Genomic DNA, 24212 nt, shown 5'->3' with positions numbered 1-24212 from the left:
TGTCTGTTTCCGAAAAGTGTACTGCTTGCTTACAGCCAAATGGTTAAGGTCACCCTGCACTATGGACTTCCATTTACTGTTAGTTTTAATCAGAGAGTTTTAGAAGTATCGATCCTTTTAATCTTGATAGTGGAAAAAAAATGTTAAGTATGGCTAGCAGAGTCTACTAAAACTATTGGGGTATGTCATTAAACCTTACAAGTACAATTGTAAGGCATGCAATTGTACAGTTGTGACCGTTCTGATAATCCCCAGGCTCTAGAGGGAGTCCTTGTTTTCATTCTTGTAAGAATGTAATTTTTGATGCATACTCATCACATTGGCCTGGTGTTAGTACTTCCAGAGTGGTGCTTATTTTTAATACATTTTCTAGGGTTTCCGTAACATCAGTTTATGTATTTGATAATTAATTTATCTAAGGCTGAAAGGTAAGCCAGAAGTATGCTTCTTTTCACAGAGCATTTTCCCAAGTATTGCTTGTGATAATCACAGTATTATTATATTTTTTTTCTCCTTGAATGTCTTGCCTGAAGGACACCGAAGAGGGATAAATCATTTATACACTTTGTTCCATGAGATTTGCCAATATTTTTTAAATAAGATTTTTACTGGTGAACAAGCTATTGCCTTCCTGTTTGCATTAATAATTTTGTACAACTGCTGATAACTGTGCAAAAATACTGTTTTTATATCAGGTATGTGTATGCTGTTGCTTCCTAAGCCTTCTGTTCTTCATATAACTTTGTCTGTCTGGTAGGATTTGAATGCAGTCTGAAATGTAATTGGAAAATGTGTATTATACCATGTAGTATTTAGAAGCAAATTGTCTGGACTGGAACTGCTGATGTAGGTGACCTATCGAATACCCTGCAACCCAACAGTCAGATTAAATTGGTTAAGGAATGCAGGGATCACCAAATGGTTCAGCAACAACTCATCTAGTGTTTTGATTTTCATTTGGACTGTAATGCGGGGTTGTTTTAATAAAAACAGTGCACTATATGGACATAAAAACCAGAAGAATATAAATGACAACATTATCCAAGACCACTGTTTGTCCATGTCTTAGGAGATCAATTTCATTTCTTCTTTTCTCATAAAAACCAAGGACACCTTCCCCCCCCCCCCCCCCCCCCCCAGTCACTTTGTTTTTCTGTCTGCAGAAGCTGGGATGGGGGTCCCTGGTAATTCTGAATTAGGTGCTTACTCTCACAACTGTGCCTTTGCTTAGTTTCAAGAGTAGCTATGATAATTCTGTAAACGTCACCTGTTATTATAATCCGAATCTGTTTGACTCAGTAGAAAAACATGGGCATACTATTTATTTAAAATATGTATTTTCATTTTTGCATAGGGAAGTAAAAATGATCAGGTTATATTATATCAGTGTGGGGTTTTGACAGTAGACATTCTGTGCAAATTATACCTGTTGACTATGACAGAAAGCCAAAAAAAGGTGGGGGGGGGGGGGGGGGGGGAATTTTATTCAGTGGTTAGTGAATAGTGGGTGTCATCTACATCACTGAATAAAGTTAAGACTGCATTCATGGGTTAACCATGCAGAGGCTTTGTTCTACACATCCCACCTCCATGCCAGGCAAGAATAAGAACAACTGTGGAGAGCTTGTTTCTGACATTTTGTCCGGTTTCTAGCAGTTATTGTTCAGGAAATAGCAAATCTTTATCCCTAGGCCTCTTTAATCTCTTACACAAATGAATGAGATCAATGCCATTGTCCTGACATGAGTCACAATTCCATTTCTCTGAATATTATGGCTTGTTCTTTCTGGGATTAGTGCCAGTTCTGCTCAGAGACCAAAGATACATTTTCAGATAGCATTTTTTTGCGAGCATGGTACCTGTTTTTCTTTGTGAGTGAGCTTGTCCCATCGATGGGTGACTGGGCATGGGTTGGTTTGCCGTTTGGGCACACTTGTTCCCTTCAGACCTAAGTTCTGCAGTTTCATCCTAGAAACTGGTGCACGCCAGCCAGGTAACTGGGCAGACCCTCAAGGAGAAGGTGTCTGGGGTGGAGTGGCCAAGTAGGCTGGCGTGTCAGAGCTGTGCTTTGAATACATGCACTCCCCTGAAAACTGTGTGAAGGAAGAAGCATGTGGTACAGTTCTGCTTTGAAGGGTTGTATCTGGGGCTGCACATTGAGAAACAGAAACAAAACAAGCAAACAAAAACAACCAAACCAATCCACGCCTAAAACCGGGAATGGGAAAGGTCTCACTTAACAAGCAATGACATCAAAGGTGACAGATTGCCAAGTTTCATTCACAAACAAGTTTTCTGGACAACTTCTAGGACCTCTAGTAAACGTCTCAAGAAAACAAGCATGAAGAATTGATTGTGGCACCACTGGAGCCCAACCTTTCTTCCCCAAAAAACCCTAAGCATGGTGAGGCTCAGTTCTGCTCCAAGTTGGGCCCAGGGAATCTTTAATTAGTTTCTGCTTGTTTAAATCTGATTTATAAGCACAAAGTCTGTCTGACCTGGAGCAGAGTGCTAACTTCTGTGGAGCTCCCTGGTACAGCTGGAAATGAAATCTAAATCCCCTTCCCCAGGCTGAGCCCTCTCACCTCTTTGTATGGCTGTTTTACAAAGAAACAAAACTATGGTGCTTTTTTGTTGTTGATTTTTTTTTTTAATGGAAATGCATGGTTGTCTCCAAAAGCATGTTCTTACAAATTGGCCATAGGATGTGCATGGGCCAGCCTGCGCGGTGAGCTGATACCCTATGAACTGAAACCAACCAGTAGGATGGTTTTCATCCTTAGCTTTGGATCTGACTCTGACTGTGAAGGAACCCACTGCCTAACTTGGGTCTTTAAGATTCATTCTAATATTCTTGCTCAGTAGGAGTGTGTGTGTGTTGTTTTGGATCTAAACCTTACTGTTTTCTATCAAAGGAAATGTTGGAAGCTAAGTGGAAACTAAGAACCAAACGCTGAATTTGGCCTTAAGTCTATTAGTGCTTGCAAAGCAGATAGGTATACAGGCAGCTCAATGTATCTTGGTGTTGTATGTGTTATTACAGATTAGATCAATTGTCTAGCTATGGTAGCAAACACTTCCCTTGTAATGCACTTAGTCAGTTGTGAAATCATGTACTCAGTAGTGGGAAAAAAAAAAGAAAAACCTCCGTAGCCCCTCCAAGCAATCAATTTATGCCCTGAAGCATGAGATTTGATTACCATTGTTATTATCTTAGCTTGCATAGTTACAAATGTTATTAGCAGTCATAAAATTATCCAGCCTTTAAAAAAATTATATTAAAAAAAAAAATCCTAACATTTCACTCCAGGTTCTTCAAAGCCTGCATTCTTGGGATTACTTCTAACTGTGAAAAGTGGTATTTACTTTTATTCATTTTAGATTTGCTGTCCTTTGAGCACGTGGATTTTTCCTGTATTCTCATTATGAAGGAAAAGATTAGCATTTTCTAGTACATCTATAGCTTCTTTGCTCTGGTCAAGACCCATCTAACTTTCAACATTTCAAAGCTGAACGTTGTTGATGTATTCTCAGGTATGTGTTTAATAAACCATTAGTGTCATATGAATCACCTTGTCTCATCTATGTTTTTCTCCCTACAGTTAAAATCTTTCCCTCTCAGCTTTTAATTTCTAATGCAGCTTTACGCTTCTCAATATACATTTAGCTGGTATAATTTAAATATTATAAGTATTCCAAAGTTAATGAAATTCCTGTGAAATGTTGCAGCAGGACAAAACAAATTTTGATATGGAAAAACTATCAGTTGGCATGATGTCAATTATATCAATTATATTATATTTGTCCAGGACCAGACCTGATTCCCAGAAATAGATCCCTCTTTAAAATAAATAAATAAATCAAATAATAACTCTTGCTATTCAATTATATTCACATTTTTGCATATCTACCTGTTCAAAAAAAATGACATCATCTCTATTAACAAGCTGTGGCAGTGGGATACGTTCTGTCAATTAAAAGCAAAATGAATTTTCTATAAAGAAAATCTGTTCTTTTGTCCCAAGCAGTTTGTGTACCTCAAATGGCATTTAGAGTAAAATTGGAAAAATCTCTCATTGGACTTTGGAACCGATTTTCACACGGTAGGTGTTTCCTGTGGGAGTATGTCCAGTGAACCAGGTAACAAGTTGAAGTTGAAATAGGTACAAACACACCCACTGTTGCTTCTGATTTCTTTAGACAATTCCTGAGATAAATATTCAGAGCTTTCTTCTCACAGTTGATATGAGACAATATTAGGCATTTAACTTGTGTTTTAAATACGCAAACAATGCCAGCCTAGAGAGATTAAATGGCTTTTTCCAGTGTTTCTAGCAGTGTTTCTCTCATTCTCACAGCAAGTAGTGAAAATGATGAAAAGGCTCCTTGATTTTCCACTGGAAATCCCCAAATAAAGAGCAGTTCTGTAGAGACATGGTCACAACCAAACTGTGCTTCTCTGTCTATTTTTGTGCAGTGGTGACTTAAGTGCTATAACATTTGTCCTGTTTCATTAACCAGGGAAATCTGAATGGATTATGTCTATTTACACTTAAAGCAAACCGTAGTCTTGGAGATGGATGTGAATGGTGCCATGTCTGATTATGAACATGAACACACTTCGTTTTCTGAGTCTGGAGCAGCTTTTGGTGAGCCGATGTACTTTGACTTTCCCATCAGTTAACTTCCTAGAGGAAGGAGAACTTTCTGCATGATTCTGTGTCAAAAAAATGAAAAGTGGGTAACGGTTTGCATATTGCAGGCTGGAACCTGGAACCGTGGGAAGATCTTGGTGAAATCATGTTGCCAGAGAGGACCTGAAAGCTGGGCCAGCTCCACAGGGAAATGAAAGTCTCAGTGGTCACAGCATTTTGCAATCCCAGCTTGTTTCTGTTTGCATGAGAGCGTATCTGAGGGGTGGGTATGGCAACGTAGGTACGGGCAGCGCAGGGAGTTGACTTTGGCAGCAGTCCTGCCTCCAGCAGGCACTGGAGGTAATTAGATTGTTGTCTCTCTTCTTTGTGTCAGAGCCCTGCAAAAATCAACCTGGAAACTCCTGGGGCCGCTAAGGCATCCGGGGAGGAGGGTGCTGTTGGCCAGGAGTGGGGAAAAGTCCTCCTTCCCATTTTTTTGTCCTCTTGGCAATGTCAGGAGGGGTGATTGCAGCTTCCCCCGCTCCCTGAGCATCTCCACTACCTCTGCTCCCAGGCGAGCAGGCACTCAGCTTCTCCCCCTGGCACGTGGGGTTTTGCCAGCGCTTCAGCAAATCTCCAGTCACCTCTGGACTGCCTCGATATCTGACGGGCGTGTTTCTGTGGGGTCAAATGGCTTTCCAATGCGTTGGCAGCCCTGACACAGCCGAGACATTCCTTCACAGCCGCCTCTTTTCCCATTTATTTTCAGAGGTTTCCGCTGCACGGGGGCACAGCCCTGTTGCTTAGCTGTTGGTTGCTTTGGAAAGCAATGTGCTGTAAATATAGCGTTTTACTGTCTTTGGACTAAACAGTAAGTCAATTCAGGATTTGGATATGAGAGCTGGATTCAAAGGGAAAACTCCCATTTCCTTGCATGTGCTTTGGGCTTGGCCTCAGCTGTGCATAAATCCAAGTGCTCAGCATCAGAGCTCTCCAGGCAAACATAGCATGGTTTCCTTACAAAGCAGAAGCTTTTCTCCATACGTTTGGTCAGAAGTTAGGCATTTATATAGGCGCAAGTTGAGTTAAGGGTAGTTTAATATGAAAATTTTATCTATGAATTGCCTGATGTTGCATGACTAAAATATCAAGCATAACATTGCTTGAAGAGTTTTGCATTTGCTTCCTTAGCACGGAATATTAAATTATTCTATTCTTTTCCCTCCTAGCTTTCAGATTTTCTCTTTTACTACCACATTCAGTTTATAATACCTTTCATTGATTTTGATTACTAACTTCCTGACCAAAAAGTAAGCTCACCCACCGAAGTCTGCTGGAGATGAACATCAGTTTGCCAACAAATTTTGAGTGCTACTGTCCAAAAAATCTTTAACCCAAATGATGATAATCCCCACGAGTGTTAGCTGTGATTCGGTAGGGTGGTTTTATGGTTTAATGTCTGTGAATGCTTCTTTTATGATTATTGTTCATCGCATTAGACAAAGCTCAGAGAAAAGGAAAAAACCTCAAAGGTCAGCAGTGGGACAGAAAATTGCCCGAGAAGTCCGAGTCCTGGCGGAAATGATTGTGTCTGACCCTCAGCACCTCCAGGCAGCATCTCTGGCCGGAGCGCTTAAAGCATGACTGGCACCTTTGTGAGCTCGGGCCTCACCACGCACTCACAAATTTAGCCCGTGCAACAAAGGGGTTACAGAAGCAAACCGTGCAGGCAGAAAGTCCGACTGTTCAAGCGCGCACAAAACTGACCTCTTGTTGTGGCCGTTGTGCCGCAGAGAACATCCAGCAAAGAGTAAAAGGGGTGTTAGCAAAAAAATAAAGATATTTTCAAAGGTTTGAACACGTAAAGGATGAGGCGTCGCGATGACGAATGCGGGGGGTTTTGGGGAAGGGAGAGCGCAGAGGTGGACAGGGAGGATGGGGACCATCCCCATCCAAGGTTTTCTGGTTCTGCTCCCTTCTCTCTGAAAGCAAAGCCACTTGTGTGCCCCGAGAGGAGGGAAAATGGGGGGGGGGGGGGGGGGGGGCTCGGCCGGATCCCTGGCCGCGCCTACGCCTCCTGCTCCGCGTTCCGGAGCCGCAGAGTGCGGGGGAACTCGCCCCCGTTAGCCACGTTGCCGTCCTCTCCCTCTCGCTCGCCCCCCGGCACCCCAGGTGCCGCCAGGGGCGGAGGCGCCGCTGGCTCCCGGCTTTTGCAGAGAGGCGTCGGATGCGGCAGGTGGGAGCGGGACGGGGACAGGGTCGGGGACACGGGCAGGGGCAGGGGCAGGGAGCGGGGGAGGCGGGCGGCCGTTTGGGGAGGTGCGGGGCTCGTTGCCATGGCTCCCTGCAAGCGCAGCCGGAGGAGATACTGATGCCAGTCACGGAGGGACCCCTCTTCCTTCTCGTGGGTGTGGAGCAAGGCTGGGTTTGGCTTTTTTTTTCTTCTTTTTTTTTCTTTTTGGGGTGGAGCGATTAATTTGCAGAGCCGGGACGGGGCTGCGGAGCCGCCGCCGCCACCCGCAGCTCCGGCTGCCGCCTCCGAGCCTCCTCCGGTCCTAAGGTAAGGCAGGGGGAGCCGGGCCGGGACCAATGGCCCTGCCTCGCCCCCCAAAACCCCGTTAATCGTGCGCTGACCTTGCTGCTGCTGCTCCCCGTACCGCGCCCGGTGCTGCCGGGTGGGGAAGAGGCGAGGAGAGGGAGCGGGGCGCGCAGGTGCCGGGCTCCGAGCGGGGCCCCCCCGGGCTGCCCCCCTCGGAGAAGTTGGGGGGGAATCGGGGGAGACCGGGGGGTGCCGAGGTCTCGCCTGGGGGGGCTGCCTCTTGCTCCCCTGCTCTTTGCATGGGTTCAAGTTTGCAACCCGGGTGGCGTCCCTCTGTGCAAGTACTTCGCTCTTTCGTTCTTTTTCCTTTTTTCCCCCGTTACGGTATGGGCATTTCTTTCTGCAATACCTAAATAATTGCCAATGTCTTCAGCAGGTGTCTTTTTTTTTTTTTTTAATTTTTTATTTTTTTCTGTGGGGAGTGGTGTGGTTGTATTGCAGCTCACGAGAGCTATAAGAATCTTTAAGCGTCTCTATCTTGTGCTGTGTGCTGTTAATTAGTGCTGCACGATCAGACCGTCAGTGGTCTCAGCTAGGTTTAGGTCTTCGTAATGCAAGAAGATAGTGCTTTCTGTGCTGTTTCCTAATTGTCAGACACAGTAAGCAGCAATAGCCTTTTCACGTATCACTTGTATGACGAACGTTACTCTCTTCGTGTTTTGGGGTAGAAAAGAGCTAAGCTATGATATGTTGGATAACATTCAGGTGTTCAACCGTAACTCGACAGATATAAACCAAGCATATTTATTCTCAGCTCAAGCTGAAAATAGTTTTGCTTGAAACACGCTTCTGAAAATTTCACCAGAGACTTGACAGGTAGTATTTTTGTGTGATTGTCAAGGGTTCATTTGATGTGACTGAGTTAAATACATGTTATGCAGCTTTCAGAAATATTGTTCTGTACACAATAAATAACAAATATGAGTGTAGCTTTAGGCCTGAGAAAAGGAGATGGCAAAAACCGTGAACCTTGAGCTGCATATGTGGGTTTTTCCCCTCTAAGTGAACACATACAGCCTTGCCCTGTCGGAGCTGGGCACGTGCTCCTTTGCCCGTTGCTTCCCGTGATGCTGCGCCTGGCTTCTACTGACCTGAGGTATTAGAGTGTGGGGCTGCTGCTCTGTTGATACTTTTGTGTTGTTTAAAAGTAATGAGTTTTCTTTGTATTAAAACAAACAAAAAAAACCTACGCACTCTCCTAATGGGTCTTTAAGAAAATACAAGATTCCTGCTAGGCGGTTTCTGTGGTCCTTGCTTGGGCCATGCCGCTGCTGTCAGCGGAGTTTGGCTTACTGAACTGCAAGACCATGTTACATGGTTGAGGGAGGTACTGGTGTTCCTTCAGAAATATTACACAGTATACATGAAAGTCTCCTTAAATGTCTACAGTCAAAACAAGTTCAGCACTCCAAGAGTTGTGGAAGTTTTGCCTGAAGTAACACAGCTTTGAAAGCAGTTCCTTCTCTAAAATTGTGCAACTTGTTATTGTTTTTATCAAAATAGGAATAAAATGAGCTCTGGATATGAGGCTGAAATAAAGAGGCTGTACTTCAGTTATATACACTTTGATTACATTTAGCTCTCTGTCCGTAAATGAATGTAATTACTTTGGGCATTTAGTATGTGTTACTCCATTAATTAAACATAATGAATCAAAACATAATACTCCATTTCTTTATCCCAAGAAGAGGAGCAGATAAGCCTTCTTTTAAATGAAGGACTGTATTATTCACAACATTTATGTTTACTGCAGGTGGCTTGGATTGTAGCCATCTTGTTTGCCAATAAAAATATACTTTATCACTTACGTTTGGAAGGTAAAATGAAAGAAGGTAGATATGCATTATGTAGAACGATGTCGTGGGCAGCGGCTGGTGAGATAAGGAAGGATTCTCCTGCTTCCCTGGTGGGAGAGGACAGGGACTACTTTAAACACCACTAATTAGTTCAGTTTATCTTGCATGCGTTACAATGCTGTAGTTGGTTAATTATAGCTTTTCCCATTAGCAGTATGTTAAGAATAATGAATTAACATATCACACAGATCAAAAGAACATCTACAAAGTTTATCTTCGAAGGAAAAAAAAAAAAAGTGTTATTGTGCGGCAGGAAGTCCCCGTGGCTTTCCCAAGGCGCAGATTTGTTGGAATTCCTGAGCTGGTTTTCGGCGCCTGATGAATGACTTGAATTGATCCCAAACAAGTGACACTGGAGCTGCTGGTTGCTTAGCAACCCGCCAAGATGCCACAGTTTCTTTTGGTATATTTGTCCAGCAAAGTAGAAATTCCGTTTTGTTAAAGATGTTTTTTTCTGCGAGCACAAAGCTGACCTTATAAAGGCCTTAGATTATGTATAATTAAAAATGATGCATCAGGGCTGAGTCTGGCCAGCAGCATGGGCATGAAGAAAAGAGCAAGAATCTTACTTGTAAACCATCTTCTGGTGTTAATGTGCTCAGTGTTTTATAACAAGATTCAATTGTCCTTTCTCAGTTAGACTTCTGTTTAAAAAAAAAAAAAAATCATCATTGCTGGGAGAAGCAAGTCTGACAAAGACATTCATCTACCAACTGCTTTTTGAAGCATTCCCGTCATGCTGACTTGAGATGTGAGATCCTGCAAAGCCTTGTGGGGGTCACACCATGATGCATTATGAGTAAATGAAACATAACATGGAACATGGGGCTTGGTCGTTGTCCAACTTATGTCAGGGCAGCCTGGCATGACCTGTAGCCCATGGGCTAGGTTGTCCTTGCAGAATAAATTGTGTTCTTAACTTTGTTTTGTGCAAGGAAATAACGGGTTTAGTACTCAAAGGGCAGAGGGATGATAAAGGTTATTGTGGTCACATACCCCCAAAGTACCAATAGTGGCCTTAACCATCTTGTTCCAACCTTCATACAGCTCATACCTGGTGAATTATACTTTTATTTCAGTAGCTCACTGTTTATTGTTACATTTGGATCCATTTCTGCTGATATTTTAATTCCAGCATGCACAATGAACGGGACTCTTGCAGCTGTCCCATCCTCACTTCTTGTGCTGTGATTTGCTTTAGAGGAAGACTGCACAAACTGAATTGAAGGCAGAATATCTGTTTCAGGGGTTTACTTTGTGCAGGCCAGCTGCTAATGGGCTTTCATTTGTGTCCTCCTGACTGAGCTAAAGCAAAACATTTGCGATGTTTATGGGTGGATTTGGGGTTCTCAGAAACATTTTGCTATACTTGACTGCTCCTTTGAGCTCTGCTATTTGCTAGTATACAAATATCCTTTTCTGTCTAGAGAAAAAGTGTTTCAGGGCTGGGAGAACTGCAGGCTGTCATGGCATTTATTTTTCACATTGGCGTTCTGGAAGGTTTCTTTCTCCTTCTTGGTGAGAAAAAGGAATCCAGGTATTTTTCTTGTTCCTAAACAAAGCTTGGGTACTGTATGATCCACTGGCCTGCTGGACTGAAAGAGGATGTGTAGCTGCCGTGTTTGGATCACAGTGATCCAAGTCTCAACTCATTGTTTGCCAATAGTGCTAGGCTAAGATTATTATAGTTCATAATCTTGTACTTCTAACTGCATTTCTAGGCTTTGTCATGTTTCTGTGTGTCTGCTGGGTCCTGTGTTCATCTTGCTCCCAGATGTCCCTTTGGATTCCAGGGGAATGGGTCAATCTGGGTTATGTAGAACAAGCTGGCCACTTACAACCTTCCACAGCAAGCTATTATCACTAAGAAATAAACATTGTAAGGACTGGGAATTTGTTTTTACAAGGGAATACCTTTACTTTTCAGGGAACAAATATATCTGGTGGTGGTGGTGAAGAGGGCGAGAAAACTGTTGTAGTTAGCGTTTTTTTTTTTTTTTTTTTTTTTCCCTGAGAAATCTGGCATGTATTTCTTTGCTTCTCTAATTTTCACTTGTGGAATAGATTCCATGCTCCATAGATGTCCATGCAATATAAAGGAATACGTCCAACTCATCGTCAAGGGCCAGCTAAACTCAGTGGGTAACAGATTGTCACCTCCAGGAAGAGTCGTGAATGCCAAGAGGAAAGCACTTATGTATGTTTTATTGAGGAATTAGAATTGGTCGCAGTAGCTAGAAGTTTTTTAGCATAATTTAAGGTGTGCTTTTATTTACAGAAAATATATTTTCATATTTTTGAAGATGTCATCTATGGATCTTTTTAATATTTCATATTATTAATTGTGGTATTAAACTTTTGGTCCAGATTTAAGTGCATGTGAGCTTACGTTTTTGTTTCTGTGGCAAAGTCAATACCCCAAACTCAAGGTGCTTTTTTTTGTTTCTTTCTTTCTCTGGGTTAGTGTCCTTGTATCTGTTTTATGCATTGATTTCTGTAAGCACATTTGCATACCCAAATGCTGATTAGTTCATTTTCCATTGCAGTGATTGCCTGTGCATTATAAGCAGATGAAGGTATGCAGTGATATTTGGTGCCTTGCGTTTATCCTCCTGGCGGGCCCCAGCACCGCTGTAAGAAATGCACTGTGCTGGTCACACAGCCAGGGAGATGTGTTATTTCTGGGACTGCAGAATTCCTTAGCAGATGTTTCCTTCTTCCTTCATTACACCTGAATGTATGAAACTCCATGAAATGCAGACAGAAAACAGTTAATCATAAAAATTAGTATTTGTAATATTGGTATAGCTTAACTCGTGTTAGCTGCTGTGAGTGTGAGCTCCTGGTCCTGTTCCATCTAAAAAGGACAAGATTTATGTTACTTTCTCCATTAGTGTTCATAATTTCTTTTGACCCTTGCTAGCTCTCTCTTTTCTGCACTTACTGAGAAAATTGCCGATTTTTCTTTTCGGGTATTTTTTCTCCTTTTGCCAAGACAGCAAGCAGATGGGATAAAGTGGAGGTGTGGTGGGGATGTGACTCGGTTAGGGAGGGTGGGGAGGACTCCAGGAAGGACAGGGATGGGCCTGCGCAGGTGGGAGCCATCCTCATCTTCGCTTCTGCTGTCCCATGCAGAGGAAGCAGCCATGTCTGGATCTAGGCCCGAGCAGCTGGGCCGAGGAGGAGCCAACGTTTGAGCCCAGGCGGGGCTGCTCCTGTTGGAGTGTGGCTTTTGAGGATGTTACAGACAGATGGCTCCTGGTCTGGCTGTGACTGTGGCAGCGGGCCGGTCGGCCAGGCCCACGCCAAGCTCCCCTCAGGCAGCCTACAGACCGTGGCTTCAGCTGTGGGGAGAAAACAGAGCTTCTCCTCGTGCTCCCATCCTGTCCTTTGCAGTGAAGGAGGTACAGAAGGGTGACCTTGGTGTGCAGCAGGTGGTGTGGCAGCGAAATGTGCCCGTGGGCCTCCACGTTGCTTGGCATCTTCAGCCTGGTGCAGGCCTGGTGAGGGCCAGCGCTGTCCCTGCCGGCCTGGGGTGCTGCTTGTGCTGGCATGGGGCAGGGAGCCTTTGGGTGTTGGGATATAAAGCTGCGTGGCTGCAGCTTTCCTAGGGGGTGAACCCACGTGAGGGGATCTACAAAAGTGGGGAAGTCTCACTGCCCTCATGAGTGGAAAGTTTAAGCAAGCAGTGACAACACAAGCTTCGTTTTCAAAGAATTGTGATCTTCTAAAAGGAGGGAGGAAAAATGAAGAATTGGGCAAATCCACCTTTTGTCCTGTATCTCCTTTACCATCTCTTTGAGTGTGGCAATACAGAGTTGCTGCCAGCCTCAGCCACCAAGGGGTGGCCACAAGCGCTGCCTGCAGGGCTCGGCAGCCACTTGGAGGAGAGGAGAGGAGAGGAGAGGGCTGCCTTCAAGGGTGCATCCCTGCAGCCTCACAGGGTGTTAGAAAAATGCGTCGTTTGGTTGTGCCCTGTGTAGTACAGTGTTAAAACTGATGGAAACCTGCAACAGCATTTCAGTAAATAATGGCTGCTGCCATTGCCCTGTCCCTGGTGTTTGAAATGGAATTAGTCCTGGCAAAAGATCACTCTGCTTATAGGGAAAATAAAATTATTATTCCAGGGCAGATTTTTTTTTTTTCCCCATGGAAAATACCATAACAATGCTTTCAGCTAATAAAAGTGATTAACTTGGTGGCTTTTATTTATACTTTTTTTTTTTTTTTTTTTTTTTTTAGTTTACTGAAATGAAAATCATTAATAATAACGTATTGTCTGTAGGTTTTGGAGCACCTAAAAAGTCAGTCTCACACCCAGCCTGGTGTGTCCATCATTGCTAAAATCCTCCTCGCTGTGGTGCTGTGGCTGTTTGTGTTTGCTGATACAGGGTTGTGTGCACACTTGCACCCACACTTGTTTGCTTAATTTGTTGGGTTTACATCTGCAAATGCAAAATACCCCCAAACCACAATATGGTTGCTGATTTCAGTGAACTTATTAACTAGAATTGAGGCTAATGCTCAGCTATTTTGCTGAGCAGGGGTTTTATGCTGTTTCTGTTGGTTATTTTTTCATATTCCTTCACCAATGACTTTGTTCTAATAAAATTTCATTGTAGACCATAGATTTTTACAGGATTTCTATTTTGTCTTGACTGAGTCAGAGATGGTCCCACCTGATCTTGGTCATGAGACGCTTTTACATCTGAGTAACCTGTATGTGATGCTTACTTTGTAGGAGTTCTGTTTAAGCGTTTATCAAAAACGTAGCTAGTTGGGTAATCAAAATCCAAAATACTTTGAAACAAAAATTCCTTTTGTTACATTTGGACAGAAAAAAATAACACAGCACTGAACTGATGGTATTTGTACTAATGGATGATAATACTTTCTTAAGAAAATATTAAAATAAAACCCCTGCTACACTGGGGTGACTTCTGGGATTAATATCACACAGAAACCAATGGTGAAGTCATGGCGCCACGGAAATAGATGGTCAAACTCCCTCTGACCTCAGCAGAGTCAGGTTTTTGTCCCAAGAGTGATGAGAATCTAATTTACAACCTAACCAGTTGGAGAAATAGGCGTAATGGCTCAGATCCTTGACTGATATAAATGACCGCGGTTGGGCTGGGGCTGATTGAGTTACGCTGGCTGCCACCACCTGGGCCTCCGGAGGATGGTGTCAGGCATCCATGTGGTCTCGCTGTGCCCATCAGCACCGCCGCAACAGGCTGTGCGTGCGGGTAAACAAACGTATGGCGAGCTTTAATGCAGTGCCTCCTGTCAAGCGGCGTACTCTTGTCCCGCGTTTTGACTGGAAACAAATAACCAGCAGACAGTAATGAATATTTCTGTTTCCTGAGTCATACAAATTACAAACGCTGTGCAGTAAACTAGAAAATAGTAGTGATTAAAGGACTGTCCCAGGCGGGCCAAGCGGAGGCATGCTTACTGCACTCAATGTATGGGGCTGCCACTGAAATCCACAGTAATTGCTCAGGGTTTGCTACCTGTGGGACAAATGCCCCTTTTGATTATTGATGGGATGAGGCTGGATTTAGGCTTTCACCTAAATCTGGGATTTCGATCATCTCTGATTATCACGTTGAATTGCAGCGTCCCTGCTGTTTGTGTCTCTGCAGCACGCAGCGGTGATTGTACCTGCCCTGCTGGCAGGTGTTTTCGGGCTGATACCTGCCCAAACCGTGCTGACCTGCTGCCAAGCACTTGGAGCTTCCTGCTGCGTCCCAGGGGACTGCTGAGAATTGAGATCTGCTCGAGTTACGTTATAGCACACTGCTTTATTAAAGGTAAAGCGGAGAGGCTGGTGTGGCACCAGAAAGTAATACAGCCCGCCTCGTTGTGCAGCCAGCCTCAGAAAAGGAAGTTTCTCCAATTTACTTCCACGTGTGCAGGATCCTGCCTTTCTGAGTGTTGTATCTAATTATCCTGCCAGTGCAGCAAATCTTCATTGTGAGCCCTTCCTGCTGTCAGGTATCTCTGCAGTGAAACCTCACATAATTCCATAGTGCAGCAAGATGAAAATCTTATCTGTGGTGCATAAGAATTATGCCTCAGCATTTATAAGAAAAACAACGGGCAGCAAACATCAGGGGCTATTCACAAATTTTATCATGTGTATCACCAAAAAAAAAAAAAGGAATAATCTTTATATTCAGCAGACAAGCAGCATTCTCTGTACAAACCTGCTCCTCTGTCATCCTCCAAAATGTATGCTAAGCTTGTCTGTGCACAAAGCTCCTTGTAATGGGTCATGGTTTAACCAAATTTTTTATCCTTACCTCGTGCTGCTACAGAAAGAAGTACTACATTTTTCAGTGTTATTTGTATAATGCAGTTACTGAAAAGAATAACATATGCAAAGCTTTGAAGCTCAGGCAGCAGCAATCCATTTAACCATTTATAGTTTTATGTTTCTTATAATCCCTGAATCCAAATGTCCCTAGAGAGCGAATGGGCCATTAAAAAAAAATTAGGCCTTTAAATTAAATGGATTTAAATTCACTCCTTTGCATACTTTGTTGTTGTTGTTGTTCTGCCTGAATGAGATATTACCTCAGTAATTGAACTGTAACTTTGCTACAGGTAAATAGTGTCAGACAGCTGATATTCCAAATGCTTCACCGCTTTAGGGTTGTGCGGTGCTAATATGGCAATTTGCAGCACACCTTTGAGAGGAGATGTGTCCAGTCCACTTAGGATCACTGATTGCTGGGCTGGAGCTTGAGCTCAATTACCGTCTGGTGCTCAATGCGTTTCTGGAGCAGGGATTCACAAGGATGTTGTGGAGTGAGGCAACGCATCCCTGGCAAAGCTGGGGAGGATTAATTGGGCTGGATGGATGGAAGTGGTGCTGCAAGAGGCAAGGCTGCTCAAAGGGATGACATGTCTATCAGAAAGCCTTTTTTAGTATCTTTGGAAAAGATAGAGTGATACATCATACAAGGATGCTGAAGTATTTTTGGCTCTGGTACTAATGTGAGAAGGATCGTGGACAGCTTTCACTAGGGTTAAACACTTCCAAATCAGCAGGCAGAAATACCAGTTATCCAAGAACCGCGTGCATGAGCGGAGGGGACCTCCTGCTCTCAGATGTTGACTTCTTGTGTGTCATGGTGCAGGAACACTGGAGGAGCGTGGGTACAAAAAGAGAAAGCAGAATGAGGTAGGGGATGGTCAATCCCAGAAAAATAGCGGAAAAGTTGATGAAGGACCGAATTAATATGGAGTTTAGAGAGGGAATTAAGATCAGTCAGTACAGCTTTCTGCTTATTCCTGATGAATAGGTTACAGGTTTGCTAGGTACAGGTAACTAAGTGTTGTGGTGGAGTTTTCCAGGTGTTAGATTTGGTATCTCATGAAATTTCAGTTCAAAAAAAAAAAAAAAAAAAGTACGTAGTACTAGCAGTGCTCCCATTTAATGGATTAAGATTCAGCCAACAAAGCTGAAACGGTATTTGTCCATGGGGATTCCCTGTTGAAAGATGTGTGCTTTTAGTGCAGTTTCACTGGAAAGAGAACTGGTCCTGAATCTGTTTAACATCTTTATCAATAGTCTCAACATAAAAATTAAATGACTGCTGCCAAAGATGTGGATGAGGCGATACTGAGAGCGTGAAAATGAGAAGTTACAAGGGGCAGACTGACTGGCTGGCAAGCTATTTCTCCTCCTCCCAACCTCCCAGGGGTTCAAGTCAAATGAACGTGCTGGGGGTGTGTATCTGTGAGGGGAGTCACCCTGACAGGGCATGGAGGGGTCATAACGGATGGAGAAAGATGACTTCCCAATTTGATGCTATGGCTGAAGGACCAGTGGGACCCTTAGACGTAAGAGCTGCACTCGTAAGCATGATTTTTATCCAAGAACATGAGAATACTGGAAAGCAATGGCCAGTTTTAGTGTCAACAGTTTTAAAAAGTTTACAAAACTGAGAAGTCAAGAAAATAACCACAGTATTGATTTGAAGAGTGGAGAAAATTCCCTGCAGTGAGAGATTTAGAGAGCTAAATCTGCTTAGCTCATCAAAAAGAGGATTGAGAAGGGACTTGATTACAGGGACAAGTATTTTCATGAGGAAAGCATACCCTGTTTTTTAATCAAGAAGAGAAAAGAATAATAAGATCCAATAGCTGGAAGCAGACAATTTCAAATTAGACATTAAACACAAATTTTCATCCGTGATTAACCGCTGGAATGTACTATGATGTGTTCAAATCACGACCTGATATCTTGTGTGATAGGATCAGTCAAATACAGGTCACTGGGTATAATTTGCAGGCAATAAGGAAAAGTACAGAAGGATGCAAATGCCTTCAAATCTGTGGGCATTGAAAGGGCAATCACGTAAAGTTAAGCAAAAAGGGAGAACATACATGGGAAGTATAAAAAGGAGAAATGGAACCAAAGGAAGGACAAAGAGATGAATTTTGTCTGAAAAGAGTAAATTCTTTTCTGAATTCGGGAGCATATGTTGCAGCAAAGTGAGTTTTGGCATTGGAAACACCTTGAGCATTGGCAGTGCTGGAGTCATCTGTTTCACAGTCAAAATGGCAATTTTGGATTCTCTGCTTTGTTAATGATGATGGAGAAACCTCCTACTTGTCATTTGGGCTCTTGGCACCGCTGGCTCCCTATTCTGCTGCTATGAGAGTCGACAGCACAATCAACTTTGTTTAGACGTGATGGAGCTGAGGGCCATTTCCCACCACGAGAGCCCTGCAGTGTTCCCCAGGAGTGAAGGGCATGTCACGGATTGCCTGGGCTGCGGCATGCTTCACCTTATCAGCAGCAAGCTGTCACTGCGGTCTCTTGTGTGCCCTTCAGTTTATTGACACGAATGTTATACATTTAAAAGGTTCTTTTAAATGCTTTTAAAAGAACCCCATTTTTGTGCCATTAAAACAAACTCTTGGGAAATCCAGCAGGGAAACCTATGCGGTCTCAGCTATTTTTGATGTGTAGCATCTTTATATGTGTTTGTCCTCATGAAATACTTTCACCATATCAGCGATTGTCTTCTTTTTCCAGAGAAGCATAGCTTGTTTCACAGTGCCTGATAACTGGGTAATCATTAATTTAAATGTCATATTGTATTTCTTCTATGAGAAAGTGAAATGATTGAGTCAAGATCATGGTTTGGGCATGTTTACTGCTCAAATGCAGGTTTTCCCTCTGGACCTACAGCTATAATGGAAGTGAAACAGGTGCTGTAAAGGTTGTAAGTCACTTTGCTGTTGTGGAAGCTCTTTAGCCAGGACTGAAAATAGCTTTTCTGGAAAAATATTCATAACCACTGTCTTACATCCACAGTAGAAAATATCGTTGTACTTGTTATGCAGAGATAGCTTGCATATGTTATTTTTTACAATGCCATCACAAAGCTATTACTTTTGTTTAGCAACATTTCCTATACTGCTTTAGGATTTGAAGATAATAATTATTCTGGGACTTTTTCAATGGAAATTAGCAACATGTTTCCTCTGCACTGTTTAACAGAAGCATAAACTCTTGGTGACCAATTAGGGCATTGACCTACACAGAGCTGCAGGTAGTTCAACAATGTTGGCCTCCTATGGCTGTAAACATTACACATTGCCAGAAATGTTGAATAACAATTTTCTTATTTCTGGGCTAGACTATGGGTATCTTCTGGACTGTGCTAAAACCTGGGCTTATTATGGTAATATTCTCCTTGGAACAAGCAGGATGGATAAATTGTAAGAAACTGTTTTCTTGGGGGAAAAATATCGTGCAAGAATGTCCTCACTACCTGTAAAAATCGGCTAACTGGGCAGTAATTATTCCAAAATACTGTTGGAATTATATTGACCTTGACAATCATTTTCTTTTTCAAATGGGCATCTGAATAATTGTCTTTGCCTAAGGATTCCCTAGAAGCTGTTCTCAAATCAGAGCGGCACTTCAGCGTTCAGCTCGTGACATTGTGACATCCATTAGGAACACAGAGAGGTAGGAATTACCCTATTCAATCTGATTAAAGATCTAATTAACTTAGAAACCTATCTCTGTTAGTAACTAGTACTAGATGACTCAACATCCTGGAGGAAAAAAAAAAAAAAAAAAGAAAAAACCCAACACTTTTCCTTCCTCCCTCCTTCCCTAAACTCTCTTTATAACATTTAAGGAACAATGCATCCCTGAAAGAAGTTTTTTCCCTCTTACGGAGCACTTACTGTTTGACTTCCATCCTGAAACATGAGATCAATAGCCCTTAAATTCTTATCCTGCCTTGTGAAAGTATTATTAGCACTTCAAACATCCAATCACTTTCCTAACCATGATGACAATATTTTGTCGGAGGGTTCGTAGAGTTAATTACTTATTATGATTTTCTTTCCCACTTTAAATTTGCTCTCTCTTAATTCCAGCGTGATAATTAAAGTGACTATTTGACCTTATTTCACCTGTTTTCATATATACCTATATGGGTCTGTGATGTTCATTCCTTGAAACATTTTATAGATAAATGAAATATTAACTGACAATCCTTTGCATTCCTTTCTTAAAGGGCCCTTTAATAGTTTCTTTATTTTTGATCTGTTTGGTCTTTCCTATAATTCCTTGAATGACCTCTGAATGCAGTTATACTTACTGTTAAAGGTAAGAATATATTAGCAGTAGATCTAAATTGCTAATTTTGCACCATACTTATTTTTAGTCCTTTCTAATGTATTCTGTACACAGCCTCCTATCTCAGTTACATCTTGACCACCTTGGCTTGCTAAGCAGATGCTTTCTATGGAAGGGATTTAGGGATTTTTATTTTTTTTTAAATATATATACATTTATTCATTTTGGAAAAAAAAATCTAATAGAAGCACTTTTTTTTTTTTTTTTTTTCCAGCCTTCTATAAGCCAGGGGCTATTTGGTGAATTTAATTTTAGTTAAATAAAATGAAACAAATCTGTTATGATTCTGGGAAACTCTCATGTTTCAGATCAAAATTCATTTCCAAATGTAGGGGTTTTGAAACTAAAGTCTCCCTGGGTAGGTGATCCTGTAACTGCCTCCTGCAAGGTTTCTCAGTTTCCTTCAAACCAAATGTCCTGGCCATTTCTTCAGACAGTTCTGTTTTAGTGGATAAGGTGTTTAGAAGATACAGTGGATATAAACATAATATAGATATATAGACACTATTACTTAAACTGTTTACTGTTTAGGTATGGCTTTGCATGGACTTACTTAACCATCCTGGCATTTCATGAAAAAAGAAAACAGTTTGGGAGGAAGCAGGTCTTCACAGCATATATATTCTTCCAAGCTGTTTTGTGCAATGGGCAATAGCTTTTGCCTTAGGCTTTTGAATATGATATTACTTCATCTTCCTGGAAAGTAATCGGAGTACCAGCAGCATTTGATGAGACTGGGAGGAAAACAAACAAAACTGAGGAAGCTCAATATGGAGGGTGTAAGATCTTTAGATTTATTGTGGAGACGTGAGTTTTGGAACTTGAAACTATCCATCTGTATCGTGTGTGTCTGCGTGAGTACACGCATGCAAGTGCACGTGTGGCTACCGATATAGGTACGTAGTTCTGTCTTTGTCTTGTGCAGGCACCTGGGAAGAGCTGGAAAGTTCGTATGCTAATGTTTGCTGCTTCCTAATATCTAATGGCTATGCCTCCACAGCTACGGAGAACTGATTCAGTTTCCCTGTATTTTGGGGTATTGCCTTTATCTGGGGGTTCCTCCCTGTAGAATAGTAACTTCCTTGCATTTGGCTGCAGAACCTTGCCATGGCAGATGTTTTGGCTCAGAGCAGACGAGAAGATTCAGACTGCTATTTTTTTTGCCCTTTTTTTTTTTTTTTTTCCTTCATAAGTGGCTTGCCCCCAGGCATGTTTTGACAGGGGAGATATCATTTCAAATTAGAATGTGAATGTGGAGGCTTTCCAAAGCTACAAATTGCAGAGATTTCTCAGCATGACTCAAAGAAAAAAAAAGTGTTGTGCATGCTGACGGTTTTCTGTGGTGGGGGTTATTGCTGCGGTGTAGCTCTGGCAGTTAAAGCCATAGTTTATTGCTTTATTACAGATTTGGACACGAGAGGCAGTGTCCACAACTGATCTGCTTTGGTTTTGTTCTTTTAATAACCACTTTCCTTCAAGCACTTGCTGCTTTGACCACTTCAGTTAATTTTTTCCTAATTGGTGTCACAGATAGGGTAGAAATTGAGAAAGTACTGAAATACTAGTTTTGATCAAGAAGTATAGGGGAAGGAGGGGGGGAAGTGAGGAGGAAGATGAAACGATGTGAAAATTGTATGAGGCAGAACAAACGTGTGAAGGAAATAGTGAATGGGTCTGGGCTGGAATTGGCAAGGAATTCTCAGCTTTCCCAATGCCTCTCTTTGGCAGCCCCCAGAAATTATAGAGGAAAGTCACTGTGTTTCAAGAAAGCAAACCTTGGGATAGTTTCAAGTCTTATGGGATTGGAAGAGAAGGAAGCATGGAAGGCTTTTGTAAAGAAAACCCACAAGTATATTAGGTAGGTCAAGATGTATATATTAATATTTGATAAAACATTGCCTCTGTAAGCATCATCAACGCCAACTTGGAAGAGGTGTTTTTTTCACTGACCCAAAGACACGAGGGATCTGGCTGTTTCATGTATGCCCTGTGAGATCCTTGACCACTAGCTGATTCCTGAGCTTCTCACTATTTCATGAGTTATTGAATTTCTTCCAAAGCCTATCAGCTCCTTCCCCTTCTAATAAGAAGAATAAAAATGAAAATTGGAAGATGCCCGTGGAAGAGCTAAAGAGGTCCTGTCATTGATTAACCAAGGAAAAGAGTCACTGCCATGTGAGAGCATGTGAAAATAGTACAGTCAGCAGGTAGGTGAGTGAGCATCTCACTGCCTTCAGCTAGGCTGGGGTTGTGATCAGTGGCTAAAAAGCTCATTTTCCATACTTGTCTTAAATGGTCAAGTAAATCTGCAGCATCAGCGAGCTAAAGATATTTTTAAGATGACAAATAATTTGATCTGAAAGCAGGCAATCTAGAGGATGCTCCCTGCTGAAGACTGCCAGAGGACTTTGCAGCAAGATGATTGCTTTTCTCCCTTTTTGAAGGGGGAGCAGTGCAATGAGGAGAGGAATTCCTTTGAAACTGTGTTTTTTGCTCTATTTCGGAAAAATTAACAGAGGGAACATCTATAGTTCTGAGTACCATCCTGTGAGCTATTGGTGTCTGTGATGTGTCTGACTTTTGAAGTGAGAGACCTTAATACTCCTTAACACTCCAGGTCTTTCAGGCAGTTTAAAGTTTTTCCGGAGTTTAAGAGCAGAACTTTTTTATTTTTTTATTTTTTAATAATGAATTGGAAGAAAGGGAAAGAAACATTGATTCTTTGCCCAAATCTCCAGGTTTATGGCACAGTCATAATGAAGGTTTGGGAGCAGTTTTGCATTGTTTGAGGCTGGCATCCTTTGAGTGGGTTCTGGCTCTCTGACTACATTTTCTGTCCTTGAGCTTGTCTTTCGTTCTTCCCACCTTTAGCCTCATTTTCAATTTTTGTTCCAACAAATTCTGAAAAATTCTGACAGTCCTGACCGTGGCATTTTGGTGTTAGCGCCGTGTCAGTAAAAGGATCAAGGACCCTCATCCATGGGATCTGTTAAGTCACGCTTCTCCACGTAGACTCCTGGAAAACAGCGACAGAGCTGCTCCGATTTGTAAGCAGGCAGGATCTGGCCCGCTGCCTTAGCCCCAGGGTCTGGGCGTTGTTGTGGCCCGTTCTGGGAGATGTGGACATTTGCTTCCTTTGTGTCGCCGTGTTCACAAGGTTTTTTCTTCTGTGCTGAGATGCAGCATAGGAAGGGAACAGGAGCGAACTCTGATAGGTTTAACCCGTAATAAGTCTGATGTCCTCGGGGAGGACAGAGATTAAAGAGCCAAAATTCTCTGGGAGATTGTCACTCGACTAATGATGATAGTCGCCTATGGCAGTTAGGGATGATATGGCTGATACTTAGCAGGGGTTGTGAACCAATTAGTCTGCTCAACAAAATACTTGGTCCATTGGGTGCAAATGTTAGGAATATTTATAGGGCTGGCTATGGATTCCGCTAATCAAATTGGAGGAAGCGACTTAGGAGACTGTCCCAGGCTCTCCAGAAGCCCTGAGATTACAAAGCTGGGAGATAAACAAATGTTTGCCAGTGTAAATATTAGGACTGAAAGATTGCATTTGAACTCTTTTTTCCATTTCCTGGTGCTGTAATATCAATTAGGGGGGCCTGAAACATGCTAAAGTCAGCTTCCTCATCATGGAGGGCCGACTTCAGCAGGGGCTGTCCATAGATGAGCTTCTGCAGGTTGGCTTACTCCACCTAAGCCCAGGGTGCTGTAACGTGTCTCGGACCATCCAGCCAGGAGTCCTGATGGCAGAGCATGCCCCATAAACTAGCCTAGGTAAGATGGCAGCCACACAATAGTAACACAGCACATACTAGCACATGGGTTTGCATTCATTAACTGCCTGATCTGTGAGCATTTCCATTAACTTTTTAACCCATTAACTTGCTGAATTATGACAATATTGCAAATCAATATTGGTATCATAATTTTGTCCATTTTATTAGTAATGTCCAGTCCATTATATTAGTAATGTAGAGAGTTGATATATCTTATATAAGGTCTAAAACACTGTAGGAGAATAAATGGAGTAATTCATCTAAATTTACAGGGTGGGTTAAAGGCTTATGAGTTTCTTTGTTGGCTTGTTTATTTATTTGCACTTCATGGTAAGTGCAATTAATAAAATCATTTTACAGTTTCTGCCTCTGTAATCTAAGGCATCACTTAGCAGAGCCACTTCTGTTAAACAGCTAATATGACGAGAAAAAAACACAGGCTTCACTGGAAAAGCTTTTTGAAACCTGAGAATATTGATTGTTCAGATTTAAGCTGTAAATGTGGTTACACCATTTTTGTGATGTGTTTTTATTTTATTTTATTTTTTTCTCAGAGAATCTGCATATAGAAGAACAGATTCCAACCCTATTACTAAACTTTTAATCAAAATATTCTGTCTTGCTCTTGTTTTTCATCCAGGAATCAGTTAGACATAC

General features: G+C 42.2%; 1 protein-coding gene across 9 annotated transcripts in view; it reads left to right on the top strand.

Annotated features, from left to right (window-relative positions):
* The first annotated feature begins 6702 nt into the window (after nucleotides 1–6702).
* The window catches only part of CHL1 (cell adhesion molecule L1 like), a 126627-nt gene continuing 109117 nt past the window's right edge, over nucleotides 6703–24212 (top strand). For 5 of the 9 annotated variants that reach the window (XM_067003027.1, XM_067003031.1, XM_067003023.1 and 2 more), the window contains exon 1: nucleotides 6976–7194. The gene's annotated coding sequence lies outside the window, so the exon portion shown is untranslated. Of the gene's footprint in view, nucleotides 6871–6972; nucleotides 7195–12471; nucleotides 12494–24212 lie in introns of those variants that run through there. The other 4 variants (XM_067003022.1, XM_067003029.1, XM_067003026.1 and 1 more) reach the window with 4 other exon arrangements.

Source organism: Anser cygnoides, chromosome 10, assembly GCF_040182565.1.
Source record: "Anser cygnoides isolate HZ-2024a breed goose chromosome 10, Taihu_goose_T2T_genome, whole genome shotgun sequence".
NCBI lineage: Eukaryota > Metazoa > Chordata > Aves > Anseriformes > Anatidae > Anser > Anser cygnoides.
Note: the sequence above shows the minus strand (reverse complement) of the source record. Positions and strands in the feature narration are given on the sequence as shown.